General features: G+C 34.7%; 1 protein-coding gene across 1 annotated transcript in view; it reads right to left on the bottom strand.

Annotated features, from left to right (window-relative positions):
• The window catches only part of LOC135209639 (calponin homology domain-containing protein DDB_G0272472-like), a 95,430-nt gene that overhangs the window by 2,533 nt on the left and 70,188 nt on the right, over positions 1 to 22,709 (bottom strand). The gene's annotated exons all lie outside the window — the stretch shown is intronic.

The raw sequence follows: 22,709 nt of genomic DNA, 5'->3' as shown, positions 1-22,709 counted from the left end.
CACGACAACTCCACGGAAGACGACGCCCCCGAACGAGATACTCCCGCAGCCAATCATAATCAAGTTAGCCGTGACGTCCCGCAGCATAGCGAAACGCCCATCGACGTAACCGCCGCGCTAAGGAGGTCTAGGGCGGCTGCAGGACTTACAGTATCGAAACCATCAACGCAATGGAAAGTGGCTTGAGACCCGGTTCAAGCCACCAATGAAAACGAAGACCTACCGCCACCAGCCAAATAGTAGATCAGCATGGGGCGGTTCCCCTGCTGTCAACTCCAAATTATAAACGAGGACGGACACCGCTTCAAGATCAGTCCACCCTCAGCTTCCCAGCCCGAGGATGTCTGGCAGCTCCAGACGAAAGCTCGCTTGCTTCAAGAAAGAGAGAGAGAGAGAGAGAGAGAGAGGGAGAGAGGAGACGAGAGAGAAGAGATAGAGAGACATATATATTATATCGTTAATGACTTTGATAACTATGGTATCATAGTTTATCTTGTAAATTCAAATATATACACCATTTTGGCTCTGTATTTGATCATGACCTCCATAGGCGCCTCTACTAGCCTGTCTAAGTAGCACGGAAAAAAGCCGCTATTCGGAAAATAGAGAAGAATCTCTACAAGTGTAATGCTGCTGAAGTAGCCATTACTTTTAATAAAGTAATGCTTGAGAGAGGGTCTGCTTCCTAAGTACAATATAATAATAATAATAATAATAATAATGTGCTGCAAAAACACAACCATCGGCCCAAGAAGAGAAGTGGCTTGAGACCTGGCTCAGGCAGCCAATGAAAACAAGACTCACCGCACCAGCCAATAGGAGAGAAACATGGGGCAGACCCACCCCCTGCTGTCAACCACAGATATAAGGAGGACGGACACCGCACCAAGATCAGTCCCCCCTCAGCTTCCCAGCCCGAGGATGTTCTGGCAGCTTCAGACGAAGCTCGCTTTAAGAAAGAGAGAGAGAGAGAGAGAGAGAGAAGAGAGAGAGAGAGAGAGAGAGCAGAGATCGTTAATGACTTTGATGACTATGGTATCATAGTTTATCTGAAAATTCAAATATATCACACCTATTTTGACCCTGTATTTTACCATGACCTCTATAGGCGCTCTACTAGCCTGTTTAGTAGCACTGAAAAAAACCGCTATTCGCACAATAGAGAAGAATCTCTACAAGTGTAACGCTGCTGAAGTAGCCATTACTTTTAATAAAGTATGCTTGAGAGGGAGGGTCTGCTCCCTAAGTACACTAATATTCGGCTACACGACCCGTCAGCCAGAAATAATGAGGACACCAGGAGCTTTAGAAAATAATAATAATAATAATAATAATAATAATAATAATAATAATATCAATAATAATAATAATAATAATACATAACACGAAAGGAAGGAGGGAGAGGACTACTAAGTATAGAGCTGCGTCAACATTGAAAACAGAGCACTGGGGCAATATCTGAAAACCAGTGAAGACAAGTGGCTAAAGAGTGCATGGGAAGAAGGACATAATATAAGTAGACGAAGACCCAGAAATATACAGAGACAGGAGAAAGACAGAAAGAACAGAGGACTGCACAACAAACCAATGCACGGACAATACATGAGACAAACTAAAGAACTAGCCAGCGATGACAATTGGCAATGGCTACAGAGGGGAGAGCTAAAGAAGGAAACTGAAGGAATGAAATAACAGCGGCACAAGATCAGGCCCTAAGAACCATGATATTCAAAGTACGATAGACGGAAATAACATCTCTCCCATATGTAGGAAGTGCAATACGAAAAATGAAACCATAAACCACATAGCAAGTGAATGCCCGGCACTTGCACAGAACCAGTACAAAAAGAGGCATGATTCAGTGGCAAAAGCCCTCCACTGGAGCCTGTGCAAGAAACATCAGCTACCTTGCAGTAATAAGTGGGTACGAGCACCAACCTGAGGGAGTGATAGAAAACGATCAGGCAAAGATCCTCTGGGACTATGGTATCAGAACGGATAGGGTGATACGTGGCAAATAGACCAGACGTGACGTTGATTGACAAAGTCAAGAAGAAAGTATCACTCATTGATGTCGCAATACCATGGGACACCAGAGTTGAAGAGAAAGAGAGGGAAAAAATGGATAAGTATCAAGATCTGAAAATAGAAATAAGAAGGATATGGGATATGCCAGTGGAAATCGTACCCATAATCATAGGAGCACTAGGCACGATCCCAAGATCCCTGAAAAGGAATCTAGAAAAAACTAGAGCTGAAGTAGCTCCAGGTCTCATGCAGAAGAGTGTGATCCTAGAAACGGCACACATAGTAAGAAAAGTGATGGACTCCTAAGGAGGCAGGATGCAACCCGGAACCCCACACTAAAAATATACCACCCAGTCGAATTGGAGGACTGTGATAGAGCAAAAAAAAAAAAAAAAAAAAAAAAAAAAAAATAATAATAATAATAATAATAATAATAATAATAATAGTTATTTAATAATAATGATAATCATAATATTTATAACAAGTGTAAATTTAACATTGAGCTTGATAGCAATAGCTACATTGATGACCTGTCTTGAGACAGTTGCTTCAAATCATAGTTTTCCTTCACACAACAGACAAATCATATACTAAGTCAAGGTCTCTAATATTCATACAAAATACGGAACCGGAACTTGATTCCTATTCTCAATATTTTTTTGTTTTATATTTCCATTGCCATGGAAAAAATTGGCTACGGATCCTTTACAAAAAATCCCAATATATGAAGTTTCTGATGTAATATACTGATGCCACTAAGACAACAACCTACTGTATGTATGGGTAGGTGTTTGTGCATGTTTGTGTATGTTTTTTTTTTGTGTTCTTTTCATTATGAGAGTGCAGAGAGTAAAATGGAGAAGGTAAAGAAAGAAAAAAATATACAGGAAGCAGCAATTTCTATTTGTGCAAATCCACGTATGTGTTTATTTGTCCTTATTTTGGTTGTGTGAATGCAGAGACTCAAAGGGAAAAGATTTAAAAAAAAAACATAGGTAAAAGAAGGAGTAATTCCAGTGTCTGTCAACATAGACCATCCGTCGTGTCTTTTTACTCCAGCGTCAAATGGATCACAGCCTTCATAAAAATCAGCGCACGTGACAGATAAAATATCTTTTGATTTTTTTTCAACCTCCAATGGATTGAGATCAGGGATGCTGTTGCAAGGTCTGTTAAAACTGAATTGGCAGCCAAAAAAAAAAAAAAAAAAAGTTTATCTTCTTGACGTCATTGGCGTTTATTTTATTTATTTATTTATTTATTTTTTTTTTTTTTGACAGTCAGTACGACGAAAGGTCGGTCATAATTCAAAAAGACTTCTACATGCCTTATATTGTTATTTTGGGTTCTTTTCTTCAAAACAGACAAATATGAGATGTATTTTCAGTTATTTTTTTTTGTATCAAAAGCAAGGGATATACTTTTTTTTCCTTGGATATTACGAGACGAAGGAGATTCATTAAGTGAATTCCATTCGGTGAGCTATGCCTGTCGTTTCATTTTTCCGAAGTTATAGAATCTAGGCTATGAAAAATGGGAAAAAAAATTTCATTTAACACTTGGAGTTCTAAGGACGATTCTATTATTAATCTGTTATATCGCCTAGTTAAGGAAAAACCGGAAAATACAATAAAAAACGCACGGTCGACCAGCTAAATCAATACTGGCATTAAAAACCGTCGGTATATATACATACATACATATATATATATATATATATATACATATACATACATACACACATGCACACACACACATACATATATGTAAGTGTTTACATAATAAAAATATGGTATGTTAGTCCATATATATAAAAGTCTAAAACTAAAGAGGTCAACCAGATTGCTTGCAGGAATGTGATCAGACTAGAGACGCTAAAGATGACGTATACAATAAGTATGTAAGCTAAGATAACATGCCGTCAACCTGTAGTCATTCAATTGTTTATAAACATTAGTCCAAGCTCCCTGCTTGAGACAACTACCCCGACCCATATTATTCAAACGGCCTACGTGATCTGTAGCGTGTCTCATTTCGATTGTGTGTTCGTATGAAACTATGTCATCTGATAGTATGTTCATATGTTCGAACTACTGTCTGTTCCTTCATAACTTGTAACAGAGATGGTAGACAGGGAGAACAGAGTTAGTGATCGTCATTAGAAGACCTGTACCTCTTTACCTAAGCTTTATCATGTAGAGGAATAGGATTAGCCATCATCATTGGCAGAAGCGATCAAGCTATCGTCATAGAAGACTTGTACGATCATACCTGATCTTCATCATGTAAAACTTCAGAAGAATATACTATTTTTATACTTAGTGTTTTCTACAAGAACCTCACCGAACCATGAGTTTAACACATCGTCGTAAAGATATACCGACTTCGTAAGTGATCTACAAACCCACCCCAGACACTCCATTGAAGATGGAGTGCAATACCAACCGACTTAGCGTATAGATTATCGCTAGTCTAACATTACCTCATAGGGCGCCTTATCATACAAGGCACTAGCCCTAATAATTGGTGGCCAGCGTACCAGAAGAACTCTACAACGTCCTACGAAGAAAAACCAGAATAATAAATCATGTATCATAAGAAGTCAACGACGACGGAAGCAGCAGATTCTTCAAGCACATAGTGAGCGACTTCAGAAACAATAAGAACTCTTTAACGACGACGAAAGCAAGAGATTCTTCAAGCAACTTAGTATCATCATTAGTGAATAACTTCAAGAAACAAAACCGACGTGTCCTTTTTCCTACGACAACGCAAGCTTCGTCTCTCATTAGAATCATTCAAGAAAACATCGTTAGTGAGCGTTTCCGGCACTGCAAGAAACAAACCGAACGCGTCTGCAGCATCGGATCTTTCAAGGGCTCGAATCATCGAAACAACGCGCACGGGGGAAACTGAAGCCAAACCGCTAAATAGAGAAGGAGGACCAAGGCCGTGTGTCGTTATCGGAACACCGTGACTTCCCACAAAGCAAAGCTAAGTACAATTTTTTATTCATTTGGAGTAACTTTGAGTGTTTCCTTTACAGGTAGAATTTCGTTATTCCTGTGGCTGAAGTTACGAGACATTCTTAATCTTACTTTTTTACAGAAATTATCTATATCATTGAGATTTCGCTACTGCGAGTTTTTTATCTTTGAGTGTCTGTTTCCAGAAGTTCTACTGAAATTATCATAATCATATACTATGTTAATTTTATCATTTTAGGTGATTATTAATCCCTTACGTAACAAATCATATTAACAGTGAATATGCGGTTTACGCAGTGGACGTCTGTATTTATACAGATGCATGGATAGGGTCGTTAAGCACCCACCGTAGTGATTAGAAAACACACAAAACACAAGTGGAACACCCGTACAAATCTATATAAATTAGAGGTAACACTATTTCGGGTCATGACAATAAATGCTCCTTTGCAAAGTCCCGATCGCAGTTTTTAGCCTTGAGTTTTTTGAGTTATATAAAAATATCGACCTCAATGACTCAACTCAACTTTAAAAATATGGCTGGATTGCAAGGAATAAACATGTCTGTAAAAACTTTCATCAGCTAATGCGCTGACCAGGATCCCTCACTATTTCAAATTTTAGCAAAGAATGAAGTACAAACAGTTAAAATTGAATACAGTAGAGATAACTTGTCTTATTAGTAATCGCTCAGTTCCTAAATAGTTTCATCATTCATTGCTTTATACGTAACCAGCAACATAATGCTAAAAACACACGATACGTTGCCGCATGGTAATAAAGAGAAGGATCCTAATTATTACAAAAGAAATAGAAACAGTAGCCCGTTCAGAATCAACAAGCAAACTCGGTGACTGTGTCACCTAGTCAAGCGGTCAAGGTCAGTCGAAAAACTGCCGAGTGTTCAAAGCAAAGCAAATTCCACACAATAAGCGCTCTAGCAGAGTGGGGAAAAGCGATGTTGGTTTCATACCAATATCTTTTTGAATTAAAAAGATTTTTCCTATGAAACACACGACCGTATAAGTAATCAGAGCAGGTTTTCGTTTTAATTTTAATACATTAAGTTATAATACTACTGGTGGATTAAGCCCAACTGTACGCGCCGTAAAAATTAGAATATCTTATTTATTCCTTTAGTACAATTAATTACCAGTATTTACGGACTCACCGTCTGTTGTTCGAACTTCCCTAATGAGAAGTCCGGATAAGCGAGCGTTTACAGATACCTCTATAGTTATAAAAAACGTTGATCTGTATGTAGTGTAATTGTAAGATCCATCTAGGGGTATACAAAATATTATCTTACATCCTGCAAAATAAGGCGTGTTTATCAAAGGTAAATCCTATTAAACCTTCATATTAAAATCCGTTTGAACAAAAATGAGACAGTTAATCAAATAATAACTTATATAACGGAACTATACATTTGTCTCATAAATCGTAACATTGTTCAAATGACCCAACAGAATTCTCCACAACCGCAGCGTACTTTGCACTTTTTTTTGCAAAATCTCGAGAAGCATGCACCCTCGAATGTCTTTAGTGCGTGTAAAAAGACTTTGCTGGGAAATGAAATTTTTAATCCTTCCCGACACTCTGAAATATAACGATTTCCGCGAACAAAGCCCTAAAAATGTACATATCGTGGATACGGAAGTTATAAATATCGCATTTTTTATTGTTGCTAATTTTTAATCACGCCCAACCAGTCGTGGATGAATCTCTCTGATAATCTATCTAAAAGTAATATCCGTAAGTCATTCAAGCAGAGGTGATTCAGCAGAATTTTTTTTATCTTCTACCTGAATACCAGGAAGTTTCTCCACTGGCGAGTGATCTCTGGAAAAAACGGATGTAATTTAACACAAAATACGGTCTAAGGACAAACATAAAGCTATATACGTACCTTCGTGTAGACTCTCAATGAAATTTCAAAATAGAGATAAATGACGAAAAATGTTAGTAATAGGAGTCATTAGGAAATCAACAAGCCCATATAATTTTCCCTCAAACGTCATGCCATAAAAGATCGACTTGGCGTATCTGCGTAGATTCTGTCGCTTAAACAAGGAACAAACGACTCCCGATAGTTTCCAGTGCGATGTACCGACGACATCTTATCTCTGTTAGGTTAGTAATATTTTTTTTTTTTCACCAACTTGGACTTACTTAAATGCTTTTACCAGATACCATTACCTAAGTGATTGTACCTCATACACCGTTTTCAGCACACCCAGGGGACATTATCAATTTTTTACGTATGCCTCCGGCTTACGTTGCGCCCCAATTACAATATAGTGTTTGGAGACTTTTAGGGGATAACCTACATGCCTATATGGATGATCTTGTAATCTTTTCTAATACCTTAGAAGTACATTCACATAAAGTAGAGCTAGTGCTACAGAGACAAAGACAAATAATCTCAGAGTAAAATATCTAAATGTGAGTTTTTTAAAACCGAACATGTTTATCTAGGTTTTATGTGTCTGGTCAAGGTCTTAAAAGTAGTCCATGGTAAGGTGTCGGCTATCATAACTTTCCGGTACTTTATTAACGTAAAAGGGGGATACACAGCACTTTCGCGCTTTAGTGGGTATTACAATCGTATGTAAATATGTAACTCTTCAATCATGACAGCTCCTTAACAGATCCTACGAAGAAGAACGTAGATTTATTATGGTCTAAAAGCATCAACAGGCGTTCGATATCTTAATAGCGGAAACTAATGCAGCTTACCTAAACTTTAAAAATCCCTGATTTAAATAAGGAATTTTTTTTTATCGCAACAGACGCCTCAGACCAAGGGGTAAGAGGATACTACTTCAGTAATATGATAAAACAGTTCTTCCCTATAGCTTTTATTCACGTAAACTAAAGCCCTCTGAAAGTAATATGCAGTAATAGGCAAGGAAGGGCTAGGTATCTTTAACACTAGTACATTTTAAGTTCATAATCTATGGCTATCCTGATAAAAGTCCTTACTGAACATGAGTCCTTGTACCGAGTTTTTTCAAAGGCTTGTTAATCACAGTCCAAAAGGAACTCGGTGACAAATGATCATTCAGGTCTTTGGAGCCAAGATAAGATATCTACCTGGGAAAGCAAATATCATAGCTGACGCATTATCCCACAATCCCGCACCATACAGCAAAGAACATTAATTGGACTAAAAGATATAGAAACATCCGTGCCTATTGTTAAACCGTATCTAAACAAGAAAATTCCTTAACCCAAGAGATCGCGAGCATTGAATATCTGGGTCGGAGCGCAGGAACTGTTTACAAACTGAACAAAGCAAGCGTCAACAGGACATAACCCAAACAATAAACACTTCGAACGGAAACAGGGTCAGCGGCTAAGCAAAAACAATACACACTTCGAGCAGAAACCCTAAAGCAAAAGTATATTTAAAGTATGTGTATCAGAATAATGTAATCAAATGTAATATTATATGTAGGTCTGTGACGAGTAAACCCAAGAAGAACACAGCAGATGACTACGACCAGGTAGTAATAATAATCTCTTTCATACCAATCGTCATAACTGGTTGCATTCCGTCATCCAGGGTTCTCTACTATGTCACAGAAAGCCAAATCACTATTTTAACTGGCCTACAGTGCTTACAGATATAAAAAGCACATAACTGATTGTAACACGTGTCATGAAAACAAGGGACACACTAAGACACCTGTCAGTTAAGGGCCTATCCTGTGCCAAATCAATCCTTGAAAAGAATATACGTAGACTTATTAACAGAATTACGAGTCTGACAGAGGGAATAAACACTTCTTAGTGTTAATAGTTCCTTGACACGTTATATAGAATTTAATAGCACTAAAAACAAACACCGCAATTGAGTGCGTTAGAATATTTATGAGTGCTAAATCAGTAAATATGGAATTCAACACATAATAATCTGTGACTCAGGTGGTGTAAATCAATAATAATCTCCTTAACACGTGGTGTGATTCCTTTCCATTAAGAACAACCAATAATATATTTTGATCACCCAGAGTCAATCGGTTTGGTAGAATAACGGATAATTAAATAGGAAGTGTCAATGTCTTACGAGTTACAAACTCGTGATGTTGGATCCGAACTGGATTATAGCGGTTTCTCGCGGTTTTTTAAATACCTTTATCATTGATATCTTGTATCTATAGAATTGATGCCGCAAGTAGCCTTATACGGTTACGCCGCTCAGAACACTTTTCCACATATTTTTTTCAAGCCAACCATTAATTTATCAAATATATATAAAAAAAATATATAAATAAATAAATAAAATAAAAAATAAAATAAAATATGGATACAAGTGGAGTCAATATAATACACTCCGTAAGAAAGTCGGAAGGGGTGGCATTACTATAATAAAAAAGGAATCCACGATAATATCAATAAGCAAAACACGTAACCATTAAATAAATCCAAATATATATGCGTAAAGATTTGAACTCTAACTTAACGCTTTAGTAATGACAAAATAAGCTAAAAGTTCAAACACATATCCAAAATCTACTGACATATTGTCTTGTCCCGGTGATTTATATTAGTAGTCAATGAAAAAAAAAAATTAAATAAATAAATAAATAAATAAACTAAATAAATAAATAAATAAAATAAAATAAAAGAGATTTTAAAGTCAGGAAGTCTAGAGTGAAAAATGTTATCTATGGAATAATCCTATATGAATCTTATACAGGGCTAATAATATATATAGAATTTGTATGGAAACCTTTTTCATATAGTTTGAATAAGGAATATTTATTTAACATAATGCCAACATGAAACTAATATATTGTTTTCAATTTTGGTACTGTTTTTTTTTTTTTTTTTTTTTTTTTTCAGACATTCTTCTCATGCGGGTGGAGAATTAACCCTTAAAACAAACGCCGACTGGACGTTATTTTACGTCGACATTTTTTGTCTCTCTCGGGTGCCGACTGGACGTATTTTACGTCGACATACAAAAGTTTTTTTAAAAATTCGCGGAAAAATACTTTTAGGCCTACCAGCCGAAAACTCTTGAATCACGCGCCTTGGGGATGCTGGGAGTTCACGGATCAAGGTGTTGTTTGTTTACAATCGTTACGCAGGCGCGCAAGCGCGAATTTCTTTCTTGCCGCACTAAAAAGTATCTGTGACACATCTCTGAAATTATTTCGTCACTTTGACATAATTTTTGTACCATTTTTAAATTAGCCGTTACATAGAGTATTATATATGAAAATGTTGCGCATTTGTATGTAGAATACAACAAAAAAATACTCATGATTGTAGCTTTTATCAGTTTTAAGATATTTTTCATATAAATAACGATAAGTGCCAAAATTTCAACCTTCGGTCAACTTTGACTCTACCGAAATGGTCGAAAAAACGCAATTGTAAGCTAAAAACTCTTATATTTTAGTAATATTCAATCATTTATCTTAATTTTGCAACTAATTGGAAGTGTCTAGCAACAATATTTCGATTTATTGGTGAATTTATGAAAAAACTTTTTTCCTTACGTCCGCGCGGTAACTCTTCCGAAAATAATCATACATGCGATTGTGGTAATGTTTGCACATTTTAAATTAGCCGTTACATAAAGTTTTTATATATGAAAATGTGCGCAATTTCATGCACAATACAACTCAAAAACAACCCATGGTTGTAGCTTTTATCAATTTTGAAATATTTTCATATAAAAAATGATAAGTGACAATTTTCACCTTCGGTCAATTTTGACTCTACCGAAATGGTCGAAAAACGCAATTGTAAGCTAAAACGCCTATATTCTAGTATATTCAAGCATTTACCTTCATTTTGCAACAAATTGGAAGTCTCTAGCACAATATTTCGATTTATGGTGAATTTATGAAAAAAATAACATTTTCTTTTACGGTCCGCGCGTAACTCTTCCGAAAAAATCATACGTGCGATTGTGGTAATGTTTGCACCATTTTAAATTAGCCGTTACATAACGTTTTTATTATATAGGAAAATGTGCGCAATTTCATGTATAATACAACAATAAATAGTTGAAGGTTGTAGCTATTCTCATTTTCGAAATATTTGCATATAAATCACGATAAATAGAAAAAAAAGAAAAAAAACCACGTTCGGTCAAATTTGGACTCTACCGAAATGGTCGAAAAACGCAATTGTAAGATAAACTCTTACAGTCTAGTAATATTCAGTCATTTATCTTCATCGTGAAACAAACTTCGAAGTCTCTAGCACATATTTAAATTTATGGTGAATTTTTAAAAAAAACTTTCCTCCCTCCGCGCGCGGATTCTCCGCCACAAATCTCCGAAATGCGTAAGTCCCATTCTCGGAATATTTGCTCCGTTTTCATATTAGGCATTTCATAGAGTTTTATATATGAAAATGTGCGCAATTTCATGTAGAATAAAACGAAAAATATTTGAAAGTTGTAGCTTTTCTTATTTCCGAAATAATTGCATATAAAAAAAAAATATATATATAAAAAAATTCGACATTCGGTCAACTTTAGCTCGTCAGATATGGCCGAAAACTGCATTTGTAAGCTAATATTCTTACAGTATAGTAATATTCAATCATTTGTCTTCATTCTGAAACATATTGGAAGTCTCTAGGACAATATTTAGATTTATGGTGAATTTTTGAAAAAAAATATGTGTTTACGTAAGCGCGTTACGAATTCATGCATTATTTTGTGATAATATTTTTCTCCTGTGTTGGCTTTTATCGTTTTAACAATGTTTGTTATATATCAAAATGATCGCAATTTAGTGCACATTACAACGAAAAAAAAAGTAACTTGTTACCTTCAACCGTTTTGTTTCGCACAGCGCGATTTGAATACAATTATATATGAAATTTCGTTTTTGCGCTATCATATATCGCATTATTTATATATGATAATGATACTTTTTTCATTTCTGATGGTTGCATAATAAACTTCAAGCAATGACAAAAAAGGAGCCAAAAATGAACTCTTAATCTTGAAAACTAAGCGCGCTGTGATTTTTTTGAAAAAAATATTTTTTTCCGCTTACGCGCTCACTTCCAAACCCCTCCGGCATACGGGAGTCATTTTTTTTTATTTACTGCTCCGGCGTTTAGGTTAAAACACTAAAATATCATTTGAAAATACTAAAGTCGTATCTCTTACAGCAAGTAACGTAACTCTTAGCTGGCTGAGAGCAATCTCCTGCCAAGTGACGACGTCATCATTGCCGTATCAGCATTTGTTCCTTTTAACCTCAATAATCTGCTTACACAGGCTTCATCTGTGTGTCGTCTCTGCTTGCAAAAGCAGATTGACTGGAGAAAGGAATGCTTAGTTCATGAACTTCACATGTGGTTCATAGGTCACATGACAGGCCACATAACATATTCTTATCCGTGTGTGTAATGCAATTAGTTAAGGACTTGCAATCATTTTAAAATTAATAACAAAATAAGGAAATAGAATTTCTATAACATCAAAATGAATTAATTTTTTTTTCTGAACCTCATAGACAATTAGAGTCAATAATTCAGCTTATGACATTGGGTAAAACAGGACATTTAGAATTATCAAGTTGTGGATAAGAAATATTTACTTGCAACATTAAGCCTATTACAATTCAAGTAAATCACATTCATGGGAAAATGTCACATTTTCTTGGAAAACCCAAAGTTTATATAGAAATTAGTTACATATTGTGGGTTTTTTTTTTTCGTTGCATCTCCTACCTATTAATAAAGTTTTTAAAAAAATTAACCTCAGAGGATGCGCACGAGAGAAAATTGAATATGAAACTTTTGTTAGGGCACATAGAATCATGATTAATATTCTCTTTGACTCTTATGCTGCCTGGCAATCTTACAAATAGCTCCATTTTCCACTTTTTCTTTGTCTAGTAAACTTACTACCCAGTAATATCGAATTTTCTTTGAGATTTCGTATTGATATCTATTTATTTTTTATAATTATGGATATTTTTACGAGTCTCATAGACCTGGATAGGTTCACTCATTGTTTAATGCCATGGAGATAAAAAAAGTTTGTACAGCGGACTCTTCTGAATTCCAAAATATCAGCGAATTCATGTGGGTTTAAGTCTGGTCTAAATGGCTCTCTTCCCTCCCATGTATTTGGATGTCGTCTGAAGTTTACTTTGCCCTTGTGACAAGTATAATTTAACTTGCAGGCTGATTAATGGAACCTGGTTACAGTATCCTGCAGTACGAGAATTTCACAACGCAACTTCGAAAAAAAAAAAATCGTTCGTCGTGGCGGACGACTACAGTCAAGTAACAACCGCCTACAATGTGAAAGGAATTTCATGGACTTCTTCGACCGACACCGTATCTCGTCGTTAATCTCGTTTTCATGCGGAACGCTCCAGCGGCTGTCGGAATTCGACTACAAAAAGGGACATACTTCCGACAATTACGACCCGAAGGATATTCAACTCTACTTTGCTGGCGAAGGACTCGTGCTGGGATGATCTATTCATCGCGAACGGAATCGTGTAGCTTAGGATGCAGAGAATAAGTATGAGCGCAAAATAGAAACGTTGGACCCGCCCAGGCAAATTTTCCCCTTGTTCTAACCATTGAAAAAGGCCGCCTTTCAATTGGCTAAAGGTGGTTTGTCTGGACTGTGTAATGGACGAAGTGTTCGAGCTTCGTTAAAGCATTAAAAGTGAAGTAGTATAACCTCGGTCATGTATCCTATATATATGAAGTGTCATGTATCCTATATATATAAAGTATCATGTATCTTATATATAATTGATCATAAATAACAGAGTCGAAATATATCTTTGCGTTGTAGCAATAGAATCTCTTATATAAATGATCATAATTAACAGAATCTAAATATATTTTGCGTGTACGCAATAGGAATCTATTTAAAGTGCATAGGATATAATCATAATTATATGAATCCATATACCAATGTATAAACAAATCAGGTAGCCTATAATCAATCTGTTACTTTTATCTCCCCAATATCTGCAGTTATATATGATTTAGTATATTGATTAATGAATCAGAATCACGAATCAATCAGCTAAACATTAATAATTTTATCAATTCATATATGATATTTTTTTATCAGTTAAAAATATGATTTTTATCATGTTAATCTTCATTCTATGCAATTATCAGAGTACATTAGTATTTTCTGTAGCATAAGTATCTTAAAGAGATGAAGTGAAAAACTGTATCATTATATATATCATGTGATCACTATTATTTACCAATATCATTGTATATTTTATTACTTGAATCAATTCATGTACACAATGAATTTTTATTTACTTATATATATATATATTCACATAGTGTCTGTATCACATCCTATAAGTCAGATGCAAGTCAAGTTTGAGTAATATTCAGTAGTTGGTTTTGGTAACTGACCGAGCTAATGTAAGTGTTTACATAATAAAAATATGGAATGTTAGTCCATATATATAAAAGTCTAAAACTAAAGAGGTCAACCAGATTGCTTGCAGGAATGTGGATCAGACTAGAGACGCTAAAGATGACGTATACAATAAGTATGTAAGCTAAGATAACATGCCGTCACCTGTAGTCATTCAATTGTTTTATAAACATTAGTCCAAGCTCCCTGCTTGAGACAACTACCCCGACCTATTATTCAAACGGCCTACGTGATCTGTAGCGTGTCTCATTCGATTGTGTGTTCGTATGAAACTATGTCATCTGATAGTATGTTCAAATGTTCGAAACTACTGTCTGTTCCTTCATAACTTGTAACAGAGATGGGTAGACAGGGAGAACAGAGTTAGTGATCGTCATTAGAAGACCTGTACCTCTTTACCTAAGCTTTATCATGTAGAGGAATAGGATTAGCCATCATCATTGGCAGAAGCGATCAAGCTATCGTCATAGAAGACTTGTACGATCATATCTGATCTTCATCATGTAAAACTTCAGAAGAATATACTATTTTTATACTTAGTGTTTTCTACAAGAACCTCACCGAACCATGAGTTTAACACACGTCGTAAAGATAATACCGACTTCGTAAGTGATCTACAAAACCCCAGACACTCCCATTGAAGATGGGAAGTGCAAATACCAACCGACTTAGCGTATAGATTATCGCTAGTCTAACATTACCTCATAGGGCGCCTTATCATACAAGGCACTAGCCCTAATATATATATATATATATATATATATATATATATATATATATATATATATATATATATATATATATATATATATATATATATATATATATATATATATATATATATATATATATATATATACATATATATATATATATATATATATATATATATATATATATATATATATATATATATATATATATATATAATGTATGTAAATATGAATACAAATATTATGTCTGCATGTATATATTTGTTCTTCTATATCTTGCTGCGTATTTATTGAACGGTAATGTAGCACCGAATAGTACTAAGAAACGAATTAATGTCTTGTTAAACAAACAATTCTTAACATTTAATTATTCTTTGTGTATCAATTAATCACTGGATATATTTCTTATACTTAACAGTAACATTAATGAAAAAACACAAAAAGCCATATAAATCAGATTTAGTTTTATAGAATTTTACAGAGTATAATTATAATAATTTCTTTTGTTAATCGCTATGTCATCATAAGTAACCCAATTTACATATCATGTTGTTGCCTGCGGTATTGATCTCGGTATTAAAACGAGAAGCTTAGATGAAATTTCTTTGTAGTTAAATATTCACATGAAAACTTGTGACAATCATCTATTAATAATCTCAACTGACTTCCGGAGGAAAATCTCGAGAGTAAACAAATAAATAGCTTTTCACAATATTTTTCTTTTTTAAAATACGAGGGATTTAGTGGTGGATAACACCAAGTCAAAGCGAAATTATTTAATAGCATTCATTATATGTTAAGAAGTCTTGAATATCAATATTTTATATTTATCTAAGGTAGTGTAATGCTAAATATATAATATCCATACATTTCCTAATCGATTTTGCCTGCAATCGATTTTATTACAGTAATATTAACCAAATACTCTCACATCCAGTAAATGGAAATAGAAAAATTGAATGATGAGAAGTTTATGAATGGAAATTTCAAACGAAAAGCAGAACCAATTGAGGCAAGACTTCATTTTTAATTTTAAAAAATTACGTCACAAAAAAAGTCCGTACAGCTGAAGATATTTTTGAAATAAAAAATTTCATCAGGTCACTGAGCGAGAAATTCTTATTTTATAGCGATTGAAAACGTATTTGCCATATTCTCTCTCTCTCTCTCTCTCTCTCTCTCTCTCTCTCTCTCTCTCTCTCTCTCTCTCTCTCTCTCTCTCTCCCTCTCTCTCTCTCTCTCTCTCTCCGTATGCTTGGATATTGGGTGCAAAAAGTAACCATGTTATGTTTTCTCAAGACTGAAAAATGGCACACTTTATCTCTTCACAGACGTCTAGACAGCGGCAGAGAGAGAGAGAGAGAGAGAGAGAGAGAGAGAGAGAGAGAGAGAGAGAGAGAGAGAGAGAGATCCAATATCTGACAAAATGAGACAGCAAAGTCATATCTTTAAAGAACTGTGGTGCAAATTCCAAATAGCTTTCCTTTATCATTCAAACGCATTTCATTAGTATACCTGATATGTTCTATAGTTACAAAACAAATATCTAATTATTTTGGCGCTCTAATACTCTGCATTCTTTAAGCGAAATAGACATTTTACTCCAATAACAGTTATTTGTACTTAGGGTCAACTGCTCAATATCACTCTCCTAAATAAACTGATTCTCCCAAAGAGGAATTTAAAGCTCAGGTGAGAAATGAAAGTATTTTTCTTCTTTGTTTGCGTACTTATTATTATTATTATTATTATTATTATTATTATTATTATTATTATTATTATTATTATTATTATTATTATTATTATTATTATTATTATTATTATTATTATTATTATTAAATTTGTCCTCCACAGAACCAACCTGACAGATAAAAAAAAACTATCTATTCATTTAGTTACCCTAACAAAACATTTGAACCTAAGGCAATCTACCATTTAGTGCCATACATCTCCCAATGAAACTAATTACGTAACAATAACCACAACCAAAACATGTTATAGAGAAAAATGGTACCACAAATGACCCTTTCCGAGTAAAAGACCAAAAAGGCATAACAGTTATTAAAGCAATGAATGGGTATTTAAACAAATGGTGATGTTCTCGCAAAATAGGGAAAGGTACTCTTTTATTGGGATGATATGTCGAGTCTATGGACTTCCAAACGTTTTCGAGAGGAGTAAACATTTTCTATTGCCGTAGTGGTTAAGATATGCTGTGACTTATGCTATACTAACTGCTGTTCGCAAAATTCAGATACTTTTCTTTGTGAATCAAAGGTGTTCTTAACAAAGTTTATAGTTTCTCTCAAGTGACGAAGTTTATTTTCTCCCACTCGTCAAAACAAAACAAAAACGCTTTGCAAGTAAGCAAGGAACATTACACAAATATCATCTAATAACAAGAGTAAAATATGAGATATAAATAAACGGACACAAAATAATGAATTGTTAACACTTATCAAATCGCTTCCTAAACAAAAGCAAATGATTATTGAAGAATTGTCAAAATTTGTTACATGTATAGTGAGTCAACAGCCTTAAAATATAGAAGTTCCTTGACAAAGTGAGAAAGATTTGTCTATTATTTATCAATTCGATTCACCTATATGCCGAGCCTTCAGGTGTATTAGTGGGAATATCCTTCCTTATTCAAAACTCTAATAGTTTCAGAGAGAGAGAGAGAGAGAGAGAGAGAGAGAGAGAGAGAGAGAGAGAGAGAGAATTATCAGTGAATAGCTTTCGAAAATTCATCATAGATTATGAATAAAACAATGATAGCTTAAGTATAGAAGTGGGGTATTTGAATAAAAAAAATGAGAATTCTTGGTGGAGAAAGACCAACTATTTTCGTTAAAATATTTAATCAAGTGCTTATTGGAATAGAGTAAGTTTTTTTGAAACATTATCAACCGTACAAATCATGCACGTATGTTCAACTAATGGACAATGTGCAGTAAACGGATTGAAAATTGAAATAATAAACAAAATGAAGATGAAGACATTTTATATGAATAAGAAATTCAGAATGGAACAAATTCATGCAGAGAGACAACCTGAGTCTTCATACAAAATTTTGATGGGGAATTCTTCACCTAAAGAAGGAATTCAAACTTCATTTAACTCGCTCGAACGTTTTCGAGAATTTATCATTAATCAAATCATTTAAGGGAATCTGCAATAAAGAGATACATTAGAATTGCATTATACTTAAAGATGATCTGGTAGAGAGGATGGTTCATTAATAAAATAACAAGCTATTAGAATGTAAAGCACTGAAAAGAATTCTGGGGTTTTGTTTTCCAAATCAACCTGGGGCAGATATGAAACGCAAATAATAATCTTACTGTCGTTCCCAGTTACCTATTGGTCTCCTAGAATCACAAATGCTTATGGTTACTTAGAAAATTGTGAAAGAAAAAGAATCCGCTCAGAAAAAATTTCTACGTGTAGAGAAATCTGCTGAATTCCTGGACGACAGAAAAGCCTCTGCTTGTGGACGAAGGCGACCTGGAATGTTAATCACGAAAGACAAAGTTATTGGCTTCTTTGGTGACCTCCTCTGCCAAAGCCTTCGAATCCTTTGATAACTATTGACGCAGACAGAGAGAGAGAGAGAGAGAGAGAGAGAGAGAGAGAGAGAAGGGGGTGGCGCGGGTTGGTGGGAGGGGCGGCGGGTTTAAGGAGGAACACCTGACTTAGCAAACTTGAACATTATTTTATGATGTACAAAACTTCTTGCCTTTCTTAATTTAATGTTTATTTTCCGAGACCTTGAAAAAGCATTATTACTTCTCCCGCACGGTAGAAGGTGAGACTTTCCACCTTTTTCTCCTGCCCAAAATTAATATGCAAAGAGAGAGAGAGAGAGAGAGAGAGAGAGAGAGAGAGAGAGAGAGAGAGAGAGCGAGATTATCTCTCTTTCAGTCTCTTGCTCCTTCCAACATTCCCAAGGAAGCAAATCTGTAATGGATGTTTTAATGACACTTTCCCCTGAGCGTAAGAACTTAATCCCGTCGAAAGTACAAGGAATGGGAGAACCAGATGGTAATAGGATCTTGTAAATGTCGTTTTCGTATTTTTAGTGGACGATCAAAATTCTGGTTTTATGTTTGAAAAAATAAATGAAAAAAAATTCTTTAATGTTACCTTATTTTATTCGTAAAGATTTTGATTCTTCTATTTTCATGACAACTGAATTTATTACACTTTTTTTTTCTATTTCCTTACGACTTAGGGCATTAGTGGACAGGAAGTTCACATGTGGCTAGGTAAATACTTTTTGCAATTATCAGTATCTAATTTAATGTTATATAAAATATATTTTTGAATAAGCTATACATACTGCAAGGCACTGAGACCAGTCACCTGTGCAATTTTATATAAACCCTCTGAATTTATTGTCTATTTATTTAACAGTCTTACATGTGTTTTAAGAAGAGTTTTAAATTACTATATATTTCTGACCAAACAAATAGTTTATCCTGAGCATTCCGTCTTAAAACCTCATCTTAAAACGTAAGCTATTTTAAAACAATGTCAATGGAGTGTTTACGCTTGTAGTTACCAGTAAGTCCCAAATCTGAAAACTTTATGTGGCGCTTTGCTTCTTATTTGTGAAAGTATATGAAAAAGTAGGAGTACCGTGGAAGATAAAAGCTTTATCGTAGATGATCTTCAGTTTTACGAGCACTTACTTAAATTAACAAAGGTCTGCAAATCATAGAGGTGTCATGTAGATTAATTCGCTTATGTGTGTTTGTGTGTGTTTGTGTGTGTTTGTGTGTATGTGTGTGAGTAGTTGAACTGAAATTGACTATTAGATACCGGGCTATTCACTAATTTGTAGATTTGGTCGTTCGAATTGAATATAAATTGAAATTTGACTTCAGGCTCCTCAACCAATCAATCTCAATCATTCTAACAGATATCGTAAAGAAATATCATACCATAAAATAAACGTCTTACGTGAAACAGCTAAGCAAATAAGAAGAGACGGAGTACTGAAGTATTGGTTCACAAGATTTTGTGTTCGACCGAAGCATTTCCCATCACTCATAGAGAGAGAGAGAGAGAGAGAGAGAGAAAATAAGAAGAGATGGAGGTACTGAAGTATTGGTTCACAAGATTTTGTGTCCACCGCAAGCTTTGCCCATCCTCTAGAGAGGAGAGAGAGAGAGAGAGAGGAGAGAGAGAGAGAGAGAGAGAGAGAGAGAGAGAGTGAGTAAAACCCATTGACCTACAAAAGGCAAAGCAAAGAACAAAAAAAACCGCAAGCATACTTGCATGAGAATAGGTAAGCATCTCTTGAGGTAGAGGAGATCAACATCTCTTCTACCCCTCCTAGTAAGTGAAGCTGAAGTACTGGAGGTCTATTATCTATAGGCCGTGGGAAGCGACGCTGAGCTTCCGCCGGTCCTTGAAAAAATGTTGGAACGCGTAGCTCATTTGCACTCGAGTCCTACTACAATGAGCTATTTAAAGGTACCGGCGGCGGTGAATGAAAGTTTTATCTGAAGGCATTGCAGGAGTGAAAGGGGAGTGAGAGAGAAACGCGAAAAAGAAAGGAAAGACTGATAAACGATGGGAGAAGCGGAGAGTCGTTTTATAGAGCAGAAAGACAGTGATCATGAAATTTCTTGTAAAAATTACTTGTAAAAATTACGACACTGGAGATTTAATATTCAAAAGATGATATGTAAACTATAAATGAAAATAAACATGAAATCTCAGACTCACAATCCAGTTTATTTTATACTTTCCACTATTTATTGATACTTTTTTGATTGATGAATAAATTGGCAAAGTTATTATTTGTGCCATTAAATTGATACGTGCTGGTACTAAAAATTCAGTTTCATTTGTGACTGTCTGTAAATTTTGAATATTTTTCGAATGAGTTTGTGAAGTTGATATTTTGTCTTAAACTTTGATAGATATAATTATTGAAATATAATAAAAAAATTCTTTCAAATGGAACATAATTTAGTCACATACACACGCACACACACACGTACACTCACACACATATGTATAAATGATCTAATAGCATATACCCAGTATGTAATCTAAGAGATTATGACAACTGAATAATAAAAGAATAAAACAGACAGTTCATATACTTGAAAGACAGCACGCTAATTCAGTCATCAAACAGTTTCACAAATGATCTTGGAACTCGACAGATAACATTTTAATGATTTTGGAATCTAATTATGATCTGGGATGATTCTGCGTCCGCCTCAAATGATTGATTAATTAGCTCTTGCTGGCGTCGCAACGACGAGCATCCGCCACCAATTTGCATATTTGATGGCTTCGTGTCCACCTCCTCAGCCGGTTTTGTAAAATGCTCTGACTCCCGGAAGTTATCATCCCCCTTTTTTTCCCTTGGGTTAGGGGGAGGGTGTTAGGGTTATGGGGCTTGAGGGGGGAAATGGTTGGGGAGAGCCAAGTGCTTCAAGAGAATAACGGAAGGTAAAATGATGTTGATGAGGAAAAGTCAAAAGGAAATGGAAAGAATCCTGTTACAAAGTATTTGGTATTACTTACACCATGTGCTCATAATATTGCTCAGAAGATTCATATTTTAGGAATAATTGTTTTTTTATAATCTTTCTATTAATTGCTCAAAATAGAATTAAAATGTTAATCATAAAAATTGGAAATGATATTTAGGTTTCTAGAACAGACCTCTGTCATTAACTGTTGCCACAACAAGATGCCTGTATAGTGTTTAAGTTTTTAAGACAGCAATGCCTGGATAGAAACAGTAAACTTGTCCCTCTTTGATCCACGAAAAAGTAAATCCTGCGAAAAGTTCCACAATTTAAAACATTGTTCATTCCGTTGCATTTTGTGGTAAACCCACTTTCAATTAACGTTTTAAAATCTCAGTTATTTAAATGAAGATTCCTCTAACTCAGTTTCTCTTTCTATCTGAGAGGTTTGAGTAGCACGTAGTTCAATGACACTAACACCTCATGCGTGCTCGTACACTCAACTTTTGAATCTCTATTTGAGTTATGTTTAAATTGTTTAACGTCGCGGTAAAAATTTTCACTTAAATACAATATGTTTATTTATGAAGCTTTTGCTGAATCACCTAATTAGGTAAAATACATGACCGATCTCATTTTTAGACAATTCCAGGTTTGCTTAAATTGTTTAAAATCGCAAAACAAAAATTTATGTATTGTATCTATACTTTCTTAACATCACGATTTCTCTAAATATAATATATTCGTACAATGGTTAATTTACTTATTTTTTTCTATGAAGCGACGTAGTTTAATGATGTCCAATGCTTAACGCACTCGTAAAATATCTATTCCAGTTGTCTTTCAGCTGTATAACATGTAAGGAAAGATCTTGTGGAAGGTATTCAAATTCCGTAAATCCTATCATTATTCAAATCAATTTATCTATATATAAATTTAATCTATTTATTTATTTTCTAAGAAGCCACATATTTTAGCAAATGTCCATCATTGCACCAATTTGATTTCTATATCTAATATTCGTTACAGATATTTAACATCTCAAGAGGAATTTTTTGGAAGGTATTCATAC

This window comes from Macrobrachium nipponense, chromosome 11, assembly GCF_015104395.2.
Source record: "Macrobrachium nipponense isolate FS-2020 chromosome 11, ASM1510439v2, whole genome shotgun sequence".
In the NCBI taxonomy this organism is placed as follows: Eukaryota; Metazoa; Arthropoda; class Malacostraca; order Decapoda; family Palaemonidae; genus Macrobrachium; species Macrobrachium nipponense.
The sequence above is the reverse complement of the archived record's forward strand: the minus strand, read 5'-3'. Positions and strand labels throughout refer to the sequence as shown.